This window comes from Taudactylus pleione, unplaced genomic scaffold, assembly GCF_031769625.1.
Source record: "Taudactylus pleione unplaced genomic scaffold, aTauple2 ptg000018l, whole genome shotgun sequence".
Lineage (NCBI taxonomy): Eukaryota > Metazoa > Chordata > Amphibia > Anura > Myobatrachidae > Taudactylus > Taudactylus pleione.
The window spans coordinates 12,798,080-12,822,332 of NW_028284420.1; positions in this window are offsets into that span (position 1 = coordinate 12,798,080).

Below are 24,253 nucleotides of genomic sequence, written 5' to 3' on the forward strand. Positions count from 1 at the left end.
GAGGTCAGGAGCTGGTCACATAACCAGTGTCAGGCCAGTGACAGTTGGTAGCCAGTAACAGTTGGCCAAGAAACTGTGGTGATAGCTGAGAGAGCAGGAGTTGCGCTGCGGTGAGCCGACCAAGCAGCAGCGTGACTCAGCATCGGTGGCGATTACACAGGTGGAGGCAGTCCCTGGTGAAGCCGGAGCAGTGTAGCGGTATCACCGGAGACAGCTTACCTCATCTCTCGGCTGACTCCGACGAGTTGCAGGGGGCCGCGGCTGAAGGGGATGTGGCTGAGGTGGCAACTCATAGTGAATACTGGGGTTGGCTGAATGGTCCAGGTGTAAAGCCACATCACAGAGGCAGTTACCAGCTAACATGGGGCCAGATAGACCTAGCATCGGAGTGGTGAGACTGAAAGTACACAGAAACACCAAGCATCCTATTGCAGTGTCCTCAGATGGTAGTTAGGCAGCCATTGAATACTACCCCCTAGTCAGTGTAATTTCAGCCACAATGCTGAGGCCTTCAGTCTAGTGAAAGCTTACACTTCAGTGTTAGGATACCCAGTCTGTCAAATTCTTGTTAGGCACAGGTGTTACTGCAACAAGAATTGGACTTCATTTAATATTTAATTGATTTAGTAGGTATTGTATTTTGATTGCCAATGTATGATATAACAGACAATGTATTGCTATACTAACCTTTTGCTCCACAGTGTTCCTGTTGATATGACAATCCTGAGAGAACCAGAGTTCCTGCAAAATAAAACTATTTAATTGTTTCTGTAACAGCTGCACATGTTAATTATAGAAAAGTTGTGTATTACATATATATATTTTCTGTCAGTAGCCTAATTGAAGTATTGTTCCAGTTGGAAGTGTTTGCCGAAATAAATGTAACAATCGCCTGACTGGGTTTGTATACATTCATTGCCTTCCCCTTAGCTCTCTGTAGACAGACCTAGTAGAACCCAATACTCCCGTAATTCCCACCTCACTATTGAAGCGGGGTGTTACACAATTTGTGGCTTCCACGAGCAGGATTACAAATACAGATTCAGTTACTTTATTATACACAACAATAAGATGTCACAGTCTGAACAAATAAACTTCCCCATGTCATATGGACAGGGAGATAGCCCCAGTCAGGGAACCCTTTCCATGGCAACTGCTTCGCCCATAACAATACCATATTACTTTGTGGGCACCATGGCTGCCAACTTACTCAGGCAATGCATGTACACCGGGCACCAGTACATTGAAATAATTTAAGGACAAATTACAATCAATGTTCATACTATACCCACACAGTGAAGTCCAGAAACTAGAGATTCTCATTGGGCAGATAAAAGGCCTCACTTTACGTGAAGCGAAATCATGGACTGAAAGACACTGGAGAATCGTTGAAGATATCTTTGAAAAACTGGTCGTTATTTTTGACTCACGAACCATATCCGAATTGAAGAGGCACCTTTATGTGAGGAAGCAACAGCCCCACGAGTCTTTAAGAGAATTTGCTTTTAATTTGCAGGAATTACTTCAAGAATTACAAAACTGTGACTCTTGTTAGATCCAGCAAGAGGATCAAACATTAACCAACCTATTTATTGAGGGAGCTCTCAGGAAAGTGGTTCAAACGCAATTGCGAATGTGGAGATTTCAGAATCTAGATTGTTCGTTCCTCGAATTTAAAGAAACTGTTATAATAGGACTGAATAAAGTTCTGAAGTTTACTGCTCTGTGGCAGAATCTGCAGAGATTAGAGGTCCCTACGATGTTAGTTATGGTGGAAGGCCTGACTCTCTAGCACCTGGAGAGTCCATTGTGCAACATTCACAAGTGCCCTCTTGTCATTATCAGAGTAATGAAAGGTCAGATCGCAGAGCTTACGCAAGGTATCACCAAAGTGTGTCAGGAGCTGAAAGTTCTAAAAAGGGATCAGGTCTCAAATAGGCAAAATGACTGGTGTTCTGACCATGGATTGCAAAATAACCCTAGATGGGATATCTCTAGCAGCTCAGGAAGACAATCCTCTGATCAATTTGACACCCAGGGAAGGCCCATATGCAGACGCTGCAAGCAGAGTGGTCATGTTGAGCACAATTGCCATCAACAAGAAAAAGACTGAGAAGTCCTGAGGCCAATGACCAGGCCCTCTGGAAGGATAGAAAGGATAGGTCCACCCTTGGAAGAAGAACAACACTACAAGGATGCAAGTGCAAACAAAGTATTGGAGAGCCAGATTGGAGTGGTTGTTGATCCAAGTGCAGGCAATGTTTTGCTAGTCAGTGCAAAGAAAATTTTGGGTCAAGTCGTATGGTTCCCATTTACAATGTGGATATGGGTTCATAGATCGAGATGATACCAACAGTGATATTTTTGTAAATTACTCGGCCATCCAACAGAACAATCAAAGAAAGTACCATTGAAGTCTGGGAGATGGAGAAACTGTAGATTTTGATGTAGTTAAAGCAGAGAAAGGTGCTGAGGCAACTAATGTAACTGATCCTGGTGGTTTTCCAATCAAAGGCAGCAAATATGCAGAAGGTCGCAACCATTATTGGCATAATCCACATTAAAAAGCATAATCCACATTGTTGGCATAATCCACATAACTACCAACAAAGTAAAGGAAGAAAGAATCTGATCAGTGATATATAGCCTATTGATATATATATAGCATGATGTATGTAAATGAATATTTATGGGGTAAGAAGGTAATTAATGCAGAGAAAATGTAAGAAGGAACCCCCCCTGAGTACCTATGTATGGTACTGCCCTAGGACGTTAGAACTGTTGAGGTGTGGAGACACACGCTGATACATTAACACATGGTATAAGGGAGTAATAGGGAGTATTTGTGGTGTACTTTAGGTGACCTTTGTAACCTAGGTTGATGTGACACTGTGGCATTTGGCAGAAAAGATTGATGTTAGTATCATTTAATATTACAAGTTAGGGTCATTATCAGAGATGTGCGGTTCGATTTACCTGAAATACCAACATACCCAAACTTAAGGGTTCCAAGTCAAATTGAGTCCCAGTTTGGAATCACTTTGGGAATCCAAGTGGAACCGAGTCACAGCTCAAGTGTTCGGTCAGTTCAGAACTTGGATTTAAAAACTGAACTTGGGTTTTGGACTGCATGTAAACAGGTCCAAATTACATGTTTTTAGCTGTTATTATAATTTTTTTATCGACAGTTATCGATTTTTAGGAAATCCAAAACCAAACCAAAACCAATTCTGAACCAGAACACTTGAGTGTGGTTTTGCCAAAACCAAAACACGATGATAAATTATAACCAAAACCAAATCAAGTGGGTCTGCACATAATTTACAATCATTATAGTTCTTGTGAGTTTAATTAGAGGGTCAGTGGTCCATCCTGCTAGCAACCTGCTTTAACTGGTTCCATCAAAACTTGAAGACTTTTATACTGCCAGGTGATTTAACATTTTGTATAGCCAACGTGGCTTAGGCCGAGGTCCATTATAAATCATAGTCCCACAGATAAGTAAATAGCAAACTCTTTGAGTTTCAATGCAGCTAACCCCGCAACATCTGTTGTCACGGCAGAGAATTAACTTAAACATGGTTTATTTCCACAGAAGTACTCAATCATTTGGACAATACAGAAACATATAAATTACTAGAACAGTCCACCTCTTGTTAATGATAAGTAACAATGATCAAATGTTTTTTTCTATGTAGGTGTGACCAATTTAAAACCTAACCATTCCTACTTACCCCAAGAAATGTAAGTAATGTACTGTGATAAGTTAAGGAAATGTGTTTTATGAGTTTTAGTACCTGGTCTGGATGCAATTAATGAATCCAGGACCCTTTTGGGGTAGTGTAGAGTGCGCTTCCCCTTCAGAACTGGTGAAAAGAGAGATTGTGAGAGTGAAGAGAATATTCAGTCATACACTAAACCAAAGTTTTTGATATTTCACTCTGGTGGCAGTATACGTGTAAGCAATAAGCACAAAAGAATAGCAGAACTATGTATGTATGTATTTATCATTCTAATTTATGTTATTTAAAACTGATTGCCTCACCAGAGTGTAGCTGACAGGCTTCAAAACCAACAAGTGTGTGTAGGAAAAATGTATCAGCACCATAATTTTATAGTGCAGTACTGTATTTGTGTAAACCATTGAGAAAAACACTTGCCCTAACCAGCCAAAAAGGTGATGCATCCTGATGCATGCTCTCTTGTGTATCCTGCAACTGTCTGATCCTCTTTTTAAAAGGATTACAACTGCCTGAAATGTAAAAGCAGCACATTCTTTTAAAATCTTCACATCTGCTCCCTGCTCTGAGTAATAGATAATTAACTGCAACTGTGTTCTGTAGCATTCCTTCTCTAACCTCTCTTATGCCATGGTTTATTAGTGCAATAGCTGTGTTTGTAGCATTGATTGTTTTTTTTTTTTGCTAGTCCCCGAGCTATACTGGGCCTGAATCAGAGATGGACACTATTGCACAGCCGCAGTGACTTTGTTCACAGTGGCTTTGTAATAATATGCTAAAGCCACAGGAAGCATCTTGTATAAATATATGCCTCCTGCCATCTTCTCTGATTCACTGCTGCTTCCAAAGATGCAGCATTGGATTATCTCCATGAACATCGGCCATCTGAGTAATCCTCAGGTTACTCAGGATGGCTGATGTATTCATACTGTCAGGGCCATTGAAACTGCATCAAAAGATGCAGATTCTGACGTCAGCATACTCTGAAAACAGGGGCAACATGCCCTCTTTTTGAGAATGCTGGCCATCACCACCCTGTCCATGCCCCCATATGGCCGCAGCATGACACTCATGCTGCAGTTTGGGAGCACTGTGTGCTATCTTGCAGAACCAGATCTGCACATGTGCAGATCACACAGCCTCAGAGATGTACATAAACCATCAGGTTTGCATGCATAGACTAAGGCCCCCTGTTTATAACTCTAGTATTGTACAGATGGACAGCGTAAGGCAAGTGCAATCTGACTGAGCCAGTTTAAGCCCCGTGGTTGTGGGAGCAATATACCTGTAAAGACTTTTGTTGTTAAGTGTCAGTCATTAGTGTTAGCCTATAGGGTGCCTTTGGGGTTTGGCCTTGCTGGTGTATTAGGTCTGTTAGCCAAAGACTCCTCTTTGTTTCTGGAAATCCCACCCTCCCTTCCTGTTTGTTGTGTGTTTGTTTGTTTTGAGTGTTGTGGCGGAAAGAACGGTAGTGTGCTTTTAGTTATACAAATTAGATGGGTGCGCTCTCCTGGTTCAATGATAGGCCAAACCCGACCCTTCCGGGAATGACACAGCTCGTCCGGGCGTGCTTTTTGGGGAGAGTTGAACATCAACGAGTGATGTGTTTGGCCTACGTGTGTCTGTGGGAGTGTCCGTTCTTTGTTGTCCGCACCATACTAACTTTAAGCTCACAATTCATTTCAATTGGCAACATCTAATTATCTAACCCAAATTTAATATGATTAATTATTAATTAATTATTAATAATCTGATGTCAAATAAATTTGACCTTTAATTTAAATCCAACTCCTGTTGTCTGTGTGTTTATTTTAATAGCAAAATAGATCAAGCGCTCTGTGGTAATGGCATCTATTATATTATAAATAATGTCTATAAATAGTCTCAATAGTTCACTGGTGGGCAAGAACTTGAGGCTGGGTGTTCAGGACTAAAGTCCCATGGATATGAAAAAAGTCTAATACCAAAGTCTGAGAGTCCTTAATATTAGGGTGGTGTATGTTTGTCCCAAATGATGATGATATAATATAATCGTGATATCACACTGGTAGGCGACAACTTGAGGCTGGAAATTCAGAACTAATAACGATGGATGATAATAGAACTCAGGTGGGCAACATCTGTCGGCAGAGTGTTCGCACGTGCAGACTTATATGTGTATATATACATGTCGGCAAAAACTGTGGGCAGATAGTTGTTTGCAATAATCCGTAGTCTAGATGTATGCGAATGTAGTCTCCTTCTTCTCCGCTTTCCTTACCACCTCAGGAGAGGAACGTAGCATCAGAGTGACAGGTACACCATATTGCAGTATCTTAAGGTAGGAATAAAGTGACTTACCTGACCTTGAAGTCTGCTGGTACTGTGTCAATCTGTGTCCACAATCACTGCATGTTGGTGTTCATGGGGAGACTATGCTATAAGGATGACTAGGTAATCAATGGTACAATGACTGTTTATTCAACAGTATACAGAGTACAAAGAAATACCCTATTTAATTATGGTTGTTGGTCTCGTACTTGTGTATCCCAACAGTTTACAATTAGAGCATCTCCCACAATGATAAAAACCCTCTCTAATGTTATTCCCATCAATGGTTTTCTGTCTTACATTTTTAGTATTGATGTTATCCTTCAAATGATTGTGCACTATTTTCTGTTTTATATCTGGGGCTTTGCAAGATAGATATCATAAACCGTAGAGAGAGTAAATGGATCTATGACTTACAGACCCTTTACCCTGATGGACTCAATTTAGACCCCTAAATTAAGGAATATGGGGTATTATTCCTTTATGTATGGAGCAATTTATTTTGCTAATACATGTAGATACCAAAAGGTTTAAGCTAAAGATATTGTTAACCTTGAAACCAGTCTATTTCAATGAATATGATTTCTAATTTCAATATTATGATTTCATTTCGGGCCTATTACATAATTCCTTTATATAAACATTCTGAACAATCCCCCTATTTATCTCTCCTATTTCCCTCTATGATTCACAATCTGTTTCAATTTATTGAAACCTAGGGCCAAGGTTTCTGAAACAACATTCATTGATAGTTCTGATTGATAGCCTATTGATATCACCAATAGTGCCTTATTCAGTAAGGCACTTATAGGTTATTGGTCTGAACTCTTACCAACTGCCATAGTGTTGATCAGATACTTAAATGAGTTATTAATACTGTTTGACAACTAAGTTAAAAATTATATATTATATTATATGTAAACTGCAATTTTAATATATCCAAAATGGCCACTGCCATTTTTGGAGACAATTAGATCAGACGACTCCATGATCTCATTTCAACAATATGTATCATGGCTGTTCTATATAAGGAAAACCTAACCCAAAATGGCCGCCGCCAAGTTTGAGGACACATCAAGGAGCAAGCCTAACTTAGCCCTATCACATGTTACCAGAGGGCGTTAGCAACATCCCAATGACACAACACATCACGTTTATTGGACAGGAGGGTCAGGAGATATGACACGCTCCTGCATGCTTCTCCCCTTGTACATGCGGTGAGCGCAACCCGGAAGTGAACCACCGGAAGTGCGGCGCCGCTGTACAGGGAGACCAATGGAGGAGAATTAAGGTATGGGACTCTGCCACTTTCCCCTCATACACGCGGCGCTCAATACCCTGAAGTATAATACCGGAAGTATGGTGCCGGTACACAGGGGTCACAATGAATTAGGAGGCAGTCTCTTTGTGTGTATATAATAGATGGTTCCACAGTACAAGCATCATTTGCCCTTGAAAAAGTCTCCTGATGAGATGAAACGCGTTGGGTCATTCACCTATACTTATTTGTGATTTTAAACATTCTAATCCCTGTTTGAAGGGTATTTCTTTGTACTCTGTATACTGTTGAATAAACAGTCATTGTACCATTGATTACCTAGTCATCCTTATAGCATAGTCTCCCCATGAACACCAACATGCAGTGATTGTGGACACAGATTGACACAGTACCAGCAGACTTCAAGGTCAGGTAAGTCACTTTATTCCTACCTTAAGATACTGCAATATGGTGTACCTGTCACTCTGATACTACGTTCCTCTCCTGAGGTGGTAAGGAAAGCGGAGAAGAAGGAGACTACATTCGCATACATCTAGACTACGGATTATTGCAAACAACTATCTGCCCACAGTTTTTGCCGACCTGTATATATACACATATAAGTCTGCACGTGCGAACACTCTGCCGACAGATGCTGCCCACCTGAGTTCTATTATCATCCATCGTTATTAGTTCTGAATTTCCAGCCTCAAGTTGTCGCCTACCAGTGTGATATCACGATTATATTATATCATCATCATTTGGGACAAATATACACCACCCTAATATTAAGGACTCTCAGACTTTGGTATTAGACTTTTTTCATATCCATGGGACTTTAGTCCTGAACACCCAGCCTCAAGTTCTTGCCCACCAGTGAACTATTGAGACTATTTATAGACATTATTTATAATATAATAGATGCCATTACCACAGAGCGCTTGATCTATTTTGCTATATCAGTTTAAGGAATTAGGGATAATTCCTGAGAGAGCAGCTAGTGGTCAAACTTTTACCTTCCTATGAGCGCTGACTGCTCTTATTTGCCTTTTATGTGTGTTTATTTTAGATAAGTTTTAGTTGTGTTAAGTCGGTAAGGTATAGTGCACATATCAACCATAGGGAGTTTAAGAGGTCTGGCACCGCCACTGGAGAGAAAGCTAAAGCTGTATATTTAGCCCTGATTTGCAATTAGGAGATGATTTATCAGGAGATGTTTATCTTGTGATATTGTCACTAATTTAGTAATACAGTATTTGTATGTGCTGCAATGATGAAAGTTAATCTTTCCAGATAGCAAAGACCAGAGAGTTTCCAGGGAGATAGGAATTTGCAATATTACCACACACCATGAATACACCTTTTGGCATATACATACAGTATCATACCATGGGGCAGATTTACTAAGCATTGGAGAGTGATAAAGGGGAGAGTGATAAACTACCAACCAATGAACTCCTGTCATTTTACAAACACAGCCTGTAACATGGTAGTTAGCTGACTGGTTGTTACTTCACCTCTCTCCGCTTTTTCACTCTCCAAAGTTTAGTACATCTACCCCTATATGTAGCTTATTTGTGAAAGCGCTATACAATTACTGTAATAAAATTTCCTAAATGATGAATGTGGCCGAAGGCCGACTACACGTGATTAAAATGGCTGCCATGTAATATGTTGTTAAATTATATTATGTGAGGAATCATGATTGGTTGAGTAGAACCCAGGGCGGATTTACCCCCCTGTGATATTGTGTGTAAGATGAGTGAGCCCTGTATGTTGTACATCTTTGAAAATCCTTTATGGAGAAGAACTGCTGACTTGATAAGAATCCTGTATGCTGATTATTCCCCTTTATTTGGAAGGTTGAGTCTTTTTTAAGACATTGAGCAATAAACACCTTTTTGCCTTTAATTCGATTACATCGTTACCCTGCGACCAACAGAATTGCGCCAAACGCTATTCCGTTCTCTGGCTGTTCTGGGTAAGAGCTCAGCGTCTCCAAGTTCAAGCCCTCTGCCAAGCTACTGTGCAGACCTGGTCCATTGCGAGGGATCAGGAGGAATCAGCCGACACCAATCAAATGCATACGCAGCAGAAGTGGTTCCAGGTGCTGAGGTAGGAGCCTGATTGTACGTAAAAAGCGGTTCCAAGCACCACTGAAAGGAGCTTGGTGGTGGCATCTTCAGTAAACGCCCACGGTTCAGTGGGCGGAGTCAGTGACAGGCGGTCACTGACGGTGAGTGGGAGTTCAAAACGCTAACACGTGACCAGGGCCGGCCTAGACGAAAGGCGTCCGGTCACAATGAAGTTGTGGTTCACTGGTGATATTTTAACATGACTTGTTAATGACACTGTAATTATATTCTATTTTATACTTAGTAGTATTAAACCTTCCATATTTGTCATCTGGATATGTCTGTTCCCCCCAAAAATATGACATGTCTGTGCATGTCACATTGAAGTCCTGTAGCATCCTATATTGTTCATTACAGATACAGAAACTGGGATGCAAATGAAACAAGTTTTACAGTATATGCCTCACCTACATGCAGAGGTGGTACTATACATAATACATCTCTACTCATTGCTGTGATAGCCATTTCAATAAACATATTGTCTTTTCATGGGCAAGGCTGTTGCTGCCACAGGCATTGAGGAAGAACTCTTCCCATAGTATCTAATTAGTCACTGTAGTATCCTACACCATGGTTTAGTATAGAATGATGGTGTTGAAATGAGTGCCTGTTTCAGATTCTGTAAAGCTAGCACTGTCGAGCCCAATTGTGGCCAGAAAAATAAGAAGAGATATGGATTCAGCCTCCATCTGTGAACACAACAACCAGCAACATATTGAATGAAAACATACGCGCTGGCTGTCATTTCTGCAGTTGTTATGCAATGCTTGGCTTAAGAAATATAGAGCATCTACAAATTAATAAATATGGACCTTAGGACATCCTAATCCAGGTGTATTGCTGGTATCCGGTCAGAAGACCGACAGTAACCATATTGATATTCATAATGTCAAAACCACAATGTCAACATGATTTAAACTGCCAACAGGCATGTTGGCCACCTCATAATGTTGGCATGTTCATAATTTTGACATCTGTACTGTCGCCATGTGAAATGTTGGCAGTCCAAAGATGCTCAGTTAGAGTTAGGCACCACCGGGGTGGTTAGGGTTAGGCTGTGGGGGGAGGTTAGGGCTAGTAATAAAGAAAAACAATTGAGTATAATGGTGCTTTATAAAATAGTATAAAAGTAGCAATACTTTCCTTTCAGTGTGTCTTGAATACCTCTGCACAGTCAGATAGACCTCATAATAGAAAGTACAAAATAGTGTAAAACAATTAACTGAAATTGACGGATTCCATAGTGTTCTTTTGGATAATGAACTACTGACCCACAATTCATCAGGCTCATATAGGGCACATGTACAATCTGAAGTGACATTTACAGAGAGGACAGTTATTGACAATTACAGGTGAGGCCATTCTATTTTAGAGCATCATGGCTCCTTATATACAAAGGAGACACCCATGGACTAGAGGCCAACACACTCCAAGAATTTAGTCAATGTTCTGTCTGTATCCTCTCACTATCCAGCAATAAGTGGAAATTGTAATTGGACAGCTAAGGGGCCTGGCACTCAGCGAGGTAATCTCAAGGCACTTCCAAGAAAGGCAGACCATAGAATTAATCTTTAAGAGATTGGCAATTACATTTGAAACAAGGACAGTGTCAGAATTAATGATGTACTTTTATGCCCATAAGCAACAACCAGGAGAATCCCTACGAGACTTTACTCTTAGTCTCCAAGAAGCAATCCCGGCCATTCAAGCATGCAAGCAGAAGTTAGAAAGTCTGATGAGACATTGGTAAATCAGTTCATAGAGGAGTCCCGTGGAGAAACTATGAAAACCCAACTACGCCTGCTGCGCCTGCATTCTCCAAATAGTTCTTTCCTAGACTTCAAAGAAAACTTCTTTCAAGGTGGTGGGGGCTAGTACGGTGCAAGACAACACCTTCCCTCAAATGAGGGGCTATCAAGAGGCAATACATCTCCCTGAAGTTAGCTTTTCCAGCCTTCAGACTACTTCAATGATGAAAGAGAGTGCTGTCCAAAGTGTGCAAACCCAGGTAACCGATCCCATCATTGCCCTGAATGAGCAGATTGCAGAATTGATTTTGGAATTTTCTGAAATGTGCAAAAAGCTCCAGAATATTATGAAATGCCGTAACCAGAGTTGGCACTCTGAGAAAAGTCGACGTAGTAAGGATTGGTGGAACCCTCCTCATACTATGGGAAGAAGACCCTTCAACCAGTTTGACTCACAAGGATGGCGTATATGTAGGTGATGTAATAGAAGCAGTAATATAGAAAGGGCCTTCAATCAGCGAGATTATATCCACCCTTAGCTGAAGGATAGCCAAGAGATGTGGATTTAAGTCCGATCTTGCTGAGCCAAGTTAACGTGGGTGTTGCACAAGTTACGGTCACTGCTCCTCAAGTTAATGTCTTGGGAAAAGTTGTATGGTTTAATGAGTGTCATGGCAATTGCTTTATAAATCACAATGACACCAAACAAGATATGTTTGTGCACTACATTGTTATTTGGAAGAACAACCCTTGAAAATATCTCTGAAGCCTGGGTGAAGGAGAGATTGTTGAATTTGATGTGATGCCTTGAGAAAAGGGGGTACAAGCAGCAAATGTGACTGATCCTGGTGGAGTCCCAGCTCATGGCAGCAATCATGACCAATATTGGTGCTACTAAATGCGCAGAAGTTACTATACAGATGGTCCTAGTCATCAGTGGCCTTATTGGAGATGTTACTGTCCCTTGTACCATTGTAGAAAGTCATATGGACATAGACAACAGCACTACAGTGTTTCAGTGCAAAATGAAGTGTGGGAAATAACGGACGTGTGACAGAAATAACTAGAACAGTGCATCAGAACATGCAAAGTATAGTCCGATTTCCATCTCCTCGAGAAACAGCACATCAGTGACAACCTAGTATGAAAGACATCCATTTCAGTATGGTCCCCTGATATCAACCAGAACCATGTACAATGAATGTAAGGAAGACAAAAAAAGAGTTAACATCTTGCCCATAGCAGAGAGATTGGGGTTTCCTGAACAGAATTCCCAGGATTCTATTATGCAGAACTGTAATCCTTTGGTCCTGACTCACTTACTCTTACCACAGGGAGCTGGCAGTTGTTATTATACCTGACTTTGCCCAAGTTCACTAGTGACACTCAACACGAGGTAAGAACGTTCCAATTATTACTCCAGATTGTGGAATAAATATTGTTGCTAGATTGCATCTGAACTGTGTGAGCATCTCTCTGTGTCTGGGGAAACCTTGCCCTTCTGCTGGGGTGTGGCTTTAGTAAAGAGCTGCTACTGAAGGAAGACTTCCCCTCCAAGATAATGGGGAATCTAGAACCTTCTCCTAAATTCCCAATGTCATTTAGCCAGCAGTACTCCTGCATCTGATATTGATTTGCAACATCTCTACTTCCATCACCTGGACTGAGATGTGGCTTAATTAAACTTGTATTGTTGGTTAGAGCAGAACTATGAGCACATACTAAGTTACCGATGGAAGACTGCTCTGTGACACCCGTTGATCTAGTGGCAACTCGGTTGATTTCACCCAAGAACCCAGCCTCCACTAGGCAAGAACTTTAAGGGCTATTAATAAGGTACTGTACGATTGTGACTAAACAAAATTTTTTATCCTTCAATTAATATTAATCAATACATTTGGTGATGTACAACAATAATAGACTGCTTAAAGCTCGTTCTTATCAAAGACAATTTATTGTGTGCTGGATTATAGCTAGGGTAATTCCAACATTGGTACTATTGCATATTACAGTGTAGATGCCAATATTACTTTTAACATTCCCCTTATACTCTGTATGTAGTTTATTGGTAAAAACTGTGTTTTTAACTTAAATTTCTATTTTAATAAATATTTACAGTTTATACAATGTGGTTGCATTGGTACCTTTAGAGGTTTTTTATACATCTATACTTGATTGGTTTATGTCAGTGCATTGTTCTATATCCCAATAATTAAGTATCCAAATCACTGCTAATAGCAGCAATTGATAAAAAATTGCTGGTGCAAGTCAGCAGCTGAAGATCAGCTGCCCCCACGATCCTTATCACCACTACTATAATATTGTAACAGTACAATTAAGTCCTATACTGTGGCTATTAATCTAGTTTATTTCTACATTGCTATTTTTAAAGAGACTGATGTTTTATGAGTTATTACTCACTGTGATGTTATGTTTGTGTATTTCACCGTGCATTAATGTTTTTTTTGTTTATACAACAAGAATCTGAAATATTTAATAAATGGTATACATGATTTTACTTTTGGTTTTAATATGTACATCTAATAGTGCACATCAGCGCCGTTATTTGGATTTTTATGTTTGCTTGTGAGGTTGGCAATGCCTCTTTCTTTACTGCTGCAGGTGTGCACTTTGGGGCTGATACAGCAGTGCACTGCTGATCGCAGATTCACGATTATGTGAGTGTGCAGAATGGGTCCTGCATAGTCACAGGCAGAGGCATTTAAGGGGTGGTTCGGGGGCGGCCAGCGTTCCCAGAAGTGGGGGTGTGTCCGACCCGTTTTCTGGGAGTGGCAAGGCCAGCGACTTATGAGGCCAGTGTCCTGGCCTCGCAAGCCGGCCAGCCTTAGTAAGCTGAGGCTTACTCAGCTGGCTGGTGGCCCAGTGCCGTCCACCATCGCGACCATCAATTATCTATGGTCGCAATGGCATTCCCAGCCAGCAACCTTCGTCGCAGTGCTGGGATTGCAAATGCAGCAGGGGGTGTCATACACCTCCTGCTGAATTTGCATATTAGCAAGGACAGAATTGCAAAGTTGCCTGCATGCAGCAATCCTTGCTCAATCACCCCCTTTATCCCTTTTGTTTTTCAGGCGCTTAGATGTTGCCCATAGCAGCCAATCAGATTCTAGCTATTATCTTCTAGAAGGTGCTAGATAAATGTTAAGTATCATCTGATTGGTTGCTATGGGCAACATCTCCACTTCTAAAAACCTGCACTATAGTAAATATACCCCTTAGTGTGTACATTTCTTTGCTTATTTGTAAGGCGCTGCGGAACCCTTGTGTCACCATAAAAATAAAGGATAATAACAACAACTGAGAAGGGCTTTTATACACACAGGGCTAAAATGACAGGCAGCTTATGACAGAATGAGGCAGCAGCCACTGAGAGCCACTGAGAGCCACTGAGTTAAAAGGGGTTACACAAAAGCTGGAATCACTTTTATAATCAGTATCTGGATGTGCATCTTCAGTGACAAGTTAATGATTTTTCTCCTAGATCAGACACAGCAGGTACTGTGCTGCCAAGACTTTCTAGGATAAAATAAGATGCAGTTTGCTTACTTCTGCCCTACATGATTCAACCATTATTTGAGGAAAGGAGGGAAAAAATGAGGTAAGTTAAGTACAGTATTTTATGAAAGGGAATGCTGGAACATGTTATTAACAGGTTAATACCATTAGAAGAAACATAGGTAACCAGCTCTATACATTCAACAGTAAGTAGAGTGCAGTCGATTTTAAGATATCTCCTCCGACACTTTCACTCTGTCATTTATACTGGGCATTTGCTCAGAAACCTGTCAGCTTAGTATAACATAAGAGGTTTTCATCAGTCACCCATTAATATGCCGCCCTCGCCACACACTCAGCCATAATATCCAAAATGGAAAGTGTTAAAATTGAGACTCCCCTGACATAGAAAAAGGATATAGAGATGAAAGAGTAATCAATCTCTCATAAATTATATACAGCAGCGGATAAATTATATATTAAAAGCCGCAGTAAAATGATCGGGAGGAATGATAATTTATTCTCCTGAATTCTATCAGATTAAATCCTTGGAAAGATCAAACAAAAAGTTATAAAATAGGAATTAAAGGTAATAAAGGCTCCTTGACATGAGATAATACTGTGAGCTGTAATGCATTATTAAAAGCTCTGGGGTTAACGTTAACACTTTGCAGGAGCATTGTCTCCCACCCTATCAGTTTGTTAATAACTGGGAGTCACTCATACTGTTGCCTGGGATGAGCAATAATACATATAAGCCTATAAGACACCAGTTTTTAATTCATTTAATTACTATACTTAACCAGATGTAATCAGCATAACAGAGCTTTGCCTTTGTTGGGTTATTATAATTTAGATTGTTACAATTTTCAACTCTACAGCTGTGTTTGTTATGCAACCAAGTATTCTTGCCCTTAATATGGGGTACACACTTGAACGATAAATCGTTAGATCGGCTGACTAACCAACTGATCTAACAATTTGGCAAGGTTATGCACAAATGACCTTGTGCATACACACTTGCCAATGGGCCGCCCGATATATCTAGCCAGAAGAACCAGCTGTGATATCATTATTGCTGGTTCCTGTGGCTACTGTAGCAGATTGGTCGAACAGTTGTGTGTAAACACAAACAGATGTGAAAACTATAGCTTTCAGATAGATCGCATCTGCCATGCAACAGGGCCGATGCAATATACTGTATCTATGAAAGACGTCTTTCACAGATATATTGTATGTACACACTGCCAGATATCGGGACGATATATAGTTTGTCGGCTGTACGAACAATATATTGCCTAGTGTGTACCCAGCATAAGGCTGTATTTACAGTCACCCATTATATCCTGACTCCATTGGCAACAAATGAAGGTCCTGCCAATGTCTCACTTTACTTTCTGTTAGCTAAATTAGATTAACACCTTCCTCCTAACATGACAACTTACTGCAGAATACTGAAAAAGAGCATGGTGGATGTATTTAGTTAAATATTGTGACTTGATTCCCTGCACCATGCCAGGAAAGGCACTCTCTTTGCAAAGAAAGCCAGAAATCGATTCACTGTGTAGTATTAATTCAAATGTGTTCTTCCAACAGTTTTCCAATGTTGCCAGCCTTTTCATTCTTCCAGTTTTTATATATTGCCATCTATCTAATATCAATAGAACAGTGACACTAAAGCAGCGTCCTTTGCCGTAGTACCGACAGCCTAATATTGCTGGTGGTGGGTTACTGACAAATGCATACACATGGTGGCTTTCTGCGCCTGTGCATATTGCTTCAACCTAGAGTGGGTCACCATTGGCAAAGAAGGGGACCATACCGCTTTCTCCATCTATGGATGGTGTTAGAATTTTTTTATAAACTATATTTTCATAGTGCCTTTCACTATTTAAGTTTCATTGGGAGGCTGCAGGCCGTGGCTGCTGGTGCATCATATTAATAAGTGCATAATTTTACAAGTGCACTTAAACCAAATTTTGGTGTTATACCGGCGTTAGTAGATGTTATCTTCTGCTGTTATCGATTGTGAACTGACCCCACCTTTCTCCTCCATCTGCAGGTATATCTAAAACCAAACATTGATGGAAGTATATTCTGATGTTTGCAATAATCTACTGATTACTAGGTATATCTAAAACCAAACATTACTGGAAGTATATTCTGATGTTTGCTAATAATCTACTGATTACTAGGTATATCTATCTAAATTCCATCACTGCTGCAGAATGTCTCATTCTAAACTATCTGCACAGTGTATTTTTAACTAGACCAAGTTCTTCTTAGCTTTGCGGTATTCCTTGTTTGTTTGTATTAGGAATTTTATTACTTGCCATTTTAGTGGGAGGGTATTGGGGGTTGATTGTAATCATTGCATACACATGTCAGCATTCACTATTTAAGTTTCATTGGGAGGCTGCAGGCTGTGGCTGCTGGTGCATAATATTAATAAGTGCATAATTTTACAAGTGCACTTTAACCAAATTTTGGTGTAATACCGGTGTTAAACTGAAGTCAAACAGAAGGAGACCACTCTAACCTCAACACATCCAAAAACCTGAATTTCTGGACAAAGAATAAACAAGATATGTAAATTCACAATTTCTTCTCTACAAGCAACTGCTGTCTGCTTAACCTGGACATTAGTCACTGGACTCTGTTTGCTCACTGTAAGAACTTAACACTTTACTTTGTAATATTTGTGCTGGCTCTCTGATTTCACAAATATTTCACAGCATAATGCACTGTATCTGCGCCAATTTCGGTTTATCTCCATCTTAATCATTTGCCAAGCCTGTCATCTGTCTTCTAACACAGTTTACTTTAATATTCCATTTCTTCCCCACTAAATCTCCATTTTTCCTTCACTCAATTATAACCTTTTATCATTACACAGATACACCTTCTTCCACTGTACTTTTACTTGCTTCTCTTCATATCTCCTGCTCTTTCTCTCACATTCATACTCTATTCCTACATCTAGATTTCCTCCCCAAACTCAACCCAGCCACACCATGACCATGTTTTCATCCAATTCCTCCTCCACTCAGTGTCTACCTGATCCACTGCTTTGCCCCGTTCTTCAACCTTTATCATTTCCTCCTTATCGCCTCCACCTCCTCCTTCCTTTATCTCCCCTCCTCTGTCTGCCTTCCTCCCTCTCCTCTCCCATTACTCCACATTTGTTATCTTCTAGCCCACCTGGGTCCTAGTACCCCACCTCTAATGCTACCTCCAAGCCTCCTCTCCATGCCACCCCACCTCCACCCACATCTCATTAAACTCCCTCCCTGTCTACCACCTTCAGGTTCCCTTCCAAAAACTGGTGCCCGCACAATCTCTTCACTACATTCATCTTGGTTACTCAAATTAATCTCACCTTCTCATCACAGCAACCCTGATAACCTCATTCATATCTCTCCCATATACACTGTCCCTCTATCTTGTGCCCTCTGGAATGCCAGATCAGTCTGTAATAAACTGGTTCCCACCCATGACCTTCTCATTTCCAAAAACTTGCATCTCCTAGCCATTACTGAAACCTGGATTTCACCCTCTAACACTACTTCCCCTGCAGCTCTCTCTTCTGGGGCCACACCTTCTCTCACACCTCTCGGCCTGGGGGTCGCCATGGTGGTGGTGTGGGGGTCCTTCTATCCCCAGGTTACTCCTACCAACTCCTACCCTCTGAACCATCCCTTACTTTCTCTACATTTGAGGTTCATGCTATACGCCTCTTCCAACCAGTATACCTGTGAGTAGCTGTCATTTACCATCGACCTGGCCCTCCCTCTAAGTTCCTTGACAACTTTGCTTCCTGGCTCCCTCACTTTCTCTCTTCTGACCTCCCCTCCATTATCCTTGTTGACATCAATATTCCAATTGATATCCCCACAGAATCCTCTTCCTCCAAACTCCTTACGCTCACATCTTCATTTGATCTCTTCCAATGGACCTCCTCACCCTCACATGTGAGTGGGCACTCACTTGAACTAGTCTTCACTCACCGTTGTAATATTCCTATCTCTCTCTCCCTCCTCTCTTCTACCTCCAAAGTCCACCATCACTAAGCGTAACATTGAGGCTATCAATGCCATTTCTTTATCTTCCCTGCTTAACTCACTTCTCTCCCCTATCCTCTCTCTCTCCTGCCCTGAACAAGCTGCTTCCCTATACAATGCCTCCCTTACTTCTGCTCTGGACTCTGTTGCACCGGCAATCACTACTCACCCTCGCAGATCCACACTACAACCCTGGAATTCCAAATGCACCAGATATCTGCAAAAGTGTTCAAGAACCGCTGAGCGACAATGGAGAAGATCATGCTCTAAGGCAGATTTTCTCCACTTCAAATTTATGCTCTCATCCTACAGTATTGCCCATTCCCTCTCTAAACTGTCTTATTTCAAGAACCTCATTTCCTCCCAGACCTCAAATCATCAGCGTCTCTTCACTACCTTCAACTCCCTCCTCTGTCCAGCCCCTGCCTGCCTCCCCTCCTCTCTCACCGCTATTGACTTTGCTACCTACTTTTCATCTAAATTCGATTCCATACATCAGGACATCACATCCCACCAGTCCCCCTGCTCTACATCTCCTCCTTTCCCTGACCACCCATCTCCATCCATTTCACCGACTTTGGCATCCTTCTCCCCTGTATCTGGAGAGGATGTCATGGCTCTCATCCGTTCCTCCCCCCTTTCTACCTCCCCCTTGACCATATCCCTTCACATCTCCTCCACTCCCTCTCTCCTTGTGCCTGTTCCCATCTTGCCAACCTCCTCAATCTCTCCCTCTCATCTGGCACTGTCCATTCTGCATTCAAACATGCAATAGTCTCCACCATTCTTAAAAAACCTACCCTTGATCCTAACACTCTCTCCAACTACTGTCCCATCTCTCTTCTCTCTTTTGCCTCCAAGCTCCTTGAGCATGATGTTTGCAACTGCCTTACCACCTTTCTTTCCTCCCACTCCCTCCTTGATCCTTCTCAGTCTAGCTTCCATTCTCTCCACTCCACTGAAAATGCCCTCACAAAAATCCTCAATGACCACCTTGCTGCCAAATCCAAGGGCCACTACTCCCTGCTTATTCTCCTTGACCTCTCTGCTTCCTTCGACACTGTGGACCACCCTCTCCTGCTGCAAATCCTTCACTCCCTTGGTTTACGTGACACTGCTCTCTCCTGGCTGTCATCCTATCTCTCAGACTGGTCTTTCTCTGTCTCTTCTCATGACTCCTCTTCCCCACCACAGCCTCTTACAGTAGGTATTCCCCAAGGTTCCATTCTTGGACCTCTACTATTCTTCCTCTATACGTCCTCTCTAGGTGAACTCATCAGCTCTTTTGACCTCCATTATCATCTCTATGCTGATGATACTCAGATCTACCCTTCCTCCCCTGACCTCTCCCCCTCTCTCCTCACTCGTATCTCCAACTGTCTCTCTGCTATTTCTTCCTGGATGTCCCAGCGATTTCTTAAACTTAATATGTCTTTGACTGAGCTGACCATTTTCCCACCCTACAACATAACCTCACTTCCCACTATTTCTTTAACAATTGATGGCACAACTATCTTTTCTAGCTCCAAAGTGCGCTGTCTTGGAGTTATCCTCTCACAGTCCTGTCATTTCCATCTCAAAAATATTTCCAAGATTAGATCCTTTCTCACCCAGGATGCCACCAAAACCCTCATACACTCACTGGTCATATCCAGATTGGACTACTGTAACCTTCTCCTATCTGGCCTCCCAAACTCACATCTCTCTCCTCTCCAGTCTGTCCTCAATGCTGCTGCTCCACTCATATTCCTCTCCAAACGCTCTAAATGTGCCTCCCCTCTCCTACAAGCCCTCCACTGGCTCCCCTTCCCTTTTAGAACCCAATTCAGGGTTCTCACACTTGCTTACAAAGCCCTCACATAATTTATCTCCCATTTACATCTCTGACCTCATCTCCCTCCACTCTCCTGTCCACCCCCTTCGCTCAACTAATGCATGCCGCCTCTCATGCCAACTGATTACTTCCTCCCACTCCTGCCTCCAAGATATTGCCCATGCTGCTCTCGACCTTTGGAACTCTCCCTCTCTCCCCATTAAGCACTACTCCTCTTTACAATCCTTCAAATGAGCTCTCAAGACCCACTACTTCATCAAAGCTTTCCAGCTTCCATCCTAACTTGCTGCAACATGTTCCATCCTCCCTGTTTACCCCATCTGTGTCACACCAGTTTTTCTGCCCCTCCCCTTTAGAATATAAACTCTTACAAGCAGGGCCTCTACCCTCTTGTGCTTCTCCTTACTTTAATTTCACTTACTTCTTACCCCCCACCAGGGCACCTAACACTTGGTTGCTTATGCTCTGTCGCATATCTAGGTGTTATGGTCACTAATGTAGCAATGTATATTATCCATGTCCTTGTCCTATTTTGTACTGTAAGTCAGTTGTCAAATTATTTGTTTATGTACTTTGTAAGGCGCTGCAGAACACTTGTGGCGCCATATAAATAAAGGATAATAATAATAATAAACAGCAGTAAGTTAAGCTTTCTGTATGTTGCTAAAAAAGGGGACTGTACCGCTTTCTCCATCTATGGATGGTGTTAGATTTTTTTCAGAAACAGCAGTAAGTTAAACTTTCTGTCTGTTGCTAAAATTTAATTGATGCCATTACCCCTATTAGCATCACAAACAACTGCTGAAGGTGCTATTTTAAATGGAGATACATGTCTGGTCAGGATAAAGGATAAATATGCTTTTTGTTTGGCTGACTTTTGGACAGCTGCAAAGCAAATGCAAGTTAATTACTGTCATGTTGTTTCTTTCAGATCCAAGGAGCAAGAGTAGTCTAGTCAAAAGTATTACTTTGGCCTGTGCATAACTGTAGGGCCATTAGTTGACTGAACTGCCATTATACATTTTGTTGTGAGTTTGAATCCAAGGAGGAGGCTAAAAAAAACAGTATTCATTCTTGCTTTTTCTGTGTGTTTCCTTTATACAGTATGTTAGCATGTATTTTGACTATTTAGGGCAGAGATTCCCAAACACTGTCCTCAAGGCTCCCCAACTGTGCTCAACCATGGATATCTCTAAAACCTGAAATGTTGGGGATCCTTGAGGACCGCGTTTGGGAACCTCTGATTTAGGGACTGAGTCTAACTTGGACACAAGTGGAAATGCAGACAGATCTCTCAAGTTTCAGCATTCTGCGCATGCACTGGATCAGGCATACACACAGGTATGGAAATCAACAGTGAATACAATTTGACATCCATCAACGGACCAACTTTCTGTGATAGAGGCATTTCTGGGTGGTACTGTAACTGGGCAGAGGTCCATTAACTGTTCTATCTTATGGGATTGTTATGAGAGCATTGTTGACATGTAAGCCGACTTCCTTGCTCGATCGTAGTACTTGGACAGAGATGGATCCAGCATGTGGTGTGTACAAGCCTGAATGCTAATGATATCAAAAGGGTGTGGACGCGCTGTCACCAGGCAGCTGGTAAAAATGGGATAGTCAGTCCCTAAATAAACAGAAACATGTATCTACAAAACCAGCGCTATGAAAGAAGGATGGTGTGATGTAAAAAACACAGTAATTTATTGAAAACAACAAATATATATCTCAAGAATACCAAAATAAAAAGTCCATAATATGAACCAAAGTGAATGTCTGTTCCTGTAAAATAAACAACTGGACCTAGGACTTGCTCCAATCCGTCCCAAATGATTAAAGTGAGATATTGAAGGCAACACTTATTTATCATGAAGTGGTATTGCAATCACCAGCAAAGTCCTTAGCATCCAAGATGCAAAACTGTTATGGCTGTAGAGGGAATCCACATGGAAAGTTCCAGTATTTGCCAGTGGGTCCAAGGAGGAGTGTAACAGAGTCCAAATAATGGTCCAGTAGTGGTACAGGAAAACAGAGGATGTCTCAATGCATTTCACTGGGTAAAACTGACCCCCCAGCTTCTTTAGGAGTATAAGAGTATGTCCATTATTAGCCCTCTTTATACTTAGAGGTGATTAGCCAAATGGTTACACTTGAGATTTATTAATCGCATATTAATAGAAAAACACACCATCCATCATTAAACACATTAAACACACACAATCATCTGGCTATAAGAACGAAGACACTGCTATTCCATATTGGGCATCAGACAGGTGTATATGCTTTTATCTAAATCTGAGGTTAGTAGCATCTATAAATGTTTATATTTGTTTATTTGGTGCTGAGTAACGTTGCCTTCATTCTTATTGACCGATGATTGTGTGTGTTTAATGTTTTTAATGATGGACGGTGTGTTTTTCTATTAATATGCGATTAATCAATCTCAAGTGTAACCATTTGGTAATCACCTCTAAGTATAAAGAGGAGTAATAATGGACATACTCTTATGCTCCTGAAGAAGCTGGGAGGTCAGTTTTACACAGTGAAATACATTGAGACCTTCACTACTGGACCATTATTTGGACTCTGTTACACTCCTCCTTGGACCCTCTGGCAAATACTGGAACTTTCCATGGGGATTCCCTCTACATCCAAAACAATTTTGCATCTTGGATGCTTAGGACTGTGCTGGTGTTTGCGATACCCCTTCTTGGAAAATAAGTGTTGCCTTCAATATCTCACTTTATCAATTTGGGACGGAATGGAAATTGTCCTAGGTCCAGTTGTTTATTTTACAGGAACAGACAGTCACTTTGGTTTATATTATGGACTTTTTATTTTGGTATTCTTGAGACATATATTTGTTGTTTTTAATAAATTACTGTGTTTTTTACATCACACCGTCCATCTTTCATAACGCTGGTTTTTGTATATACACGAATACCAATGATGACTGCTGCGGCTGCAGTCAGAAAAACAATGGGCAAAATAGGCTTCCACATGCAGTTGAAAGAATGAAACTGCACTGTACGATTGGGTGGGGTAATTCTACCACATCATATACTGATGTAGGTGTGAAGGGGTGATAGGAGAGGGGGTGCGGGAGATAGAGAACAAGTAACGGAAGGGAACCTGGAGGTGATGGGGTAAGGGACAACCATAATGGTGAGTGTTGGGGGGTGTGAGTGCTGCACCTTATACAGGAGTATCCAATTAGGTGGATCTGAGGAGAAGGGTTCCTGAGTTATAACCTGGCATAATTGGATCTCTTATTAGAGACAAGGGTACTGAAGGCCTGCATGCTGACATAAGGCAGGAATCTTAAGTTATATTAAGATAGATGGAAAAAAATGTACATTAATTTTAAACTTCGAGCTTAGCAACAACTAACACAACAATCACATTAAGGGTATAATTCTGAGTTGAACATATTCACAGCCGCTCTTCTGTTCAGCCATGGCAGGCTACTTACTTCCTTATGCTAATGGTAGAATCTGCCCTTGTATACAGACAATCCATTCAAATGCATGTGGAAAAGAGGAGAAGGTTGTGCTCTCTCAGGAATGGCATGGGGTGAGGATAGAGAGAATGGGAAGACAGAAATGGAGAGGAGAAGAGGGGTGAATGGGTGTGGTGTAGCGTGGAAAA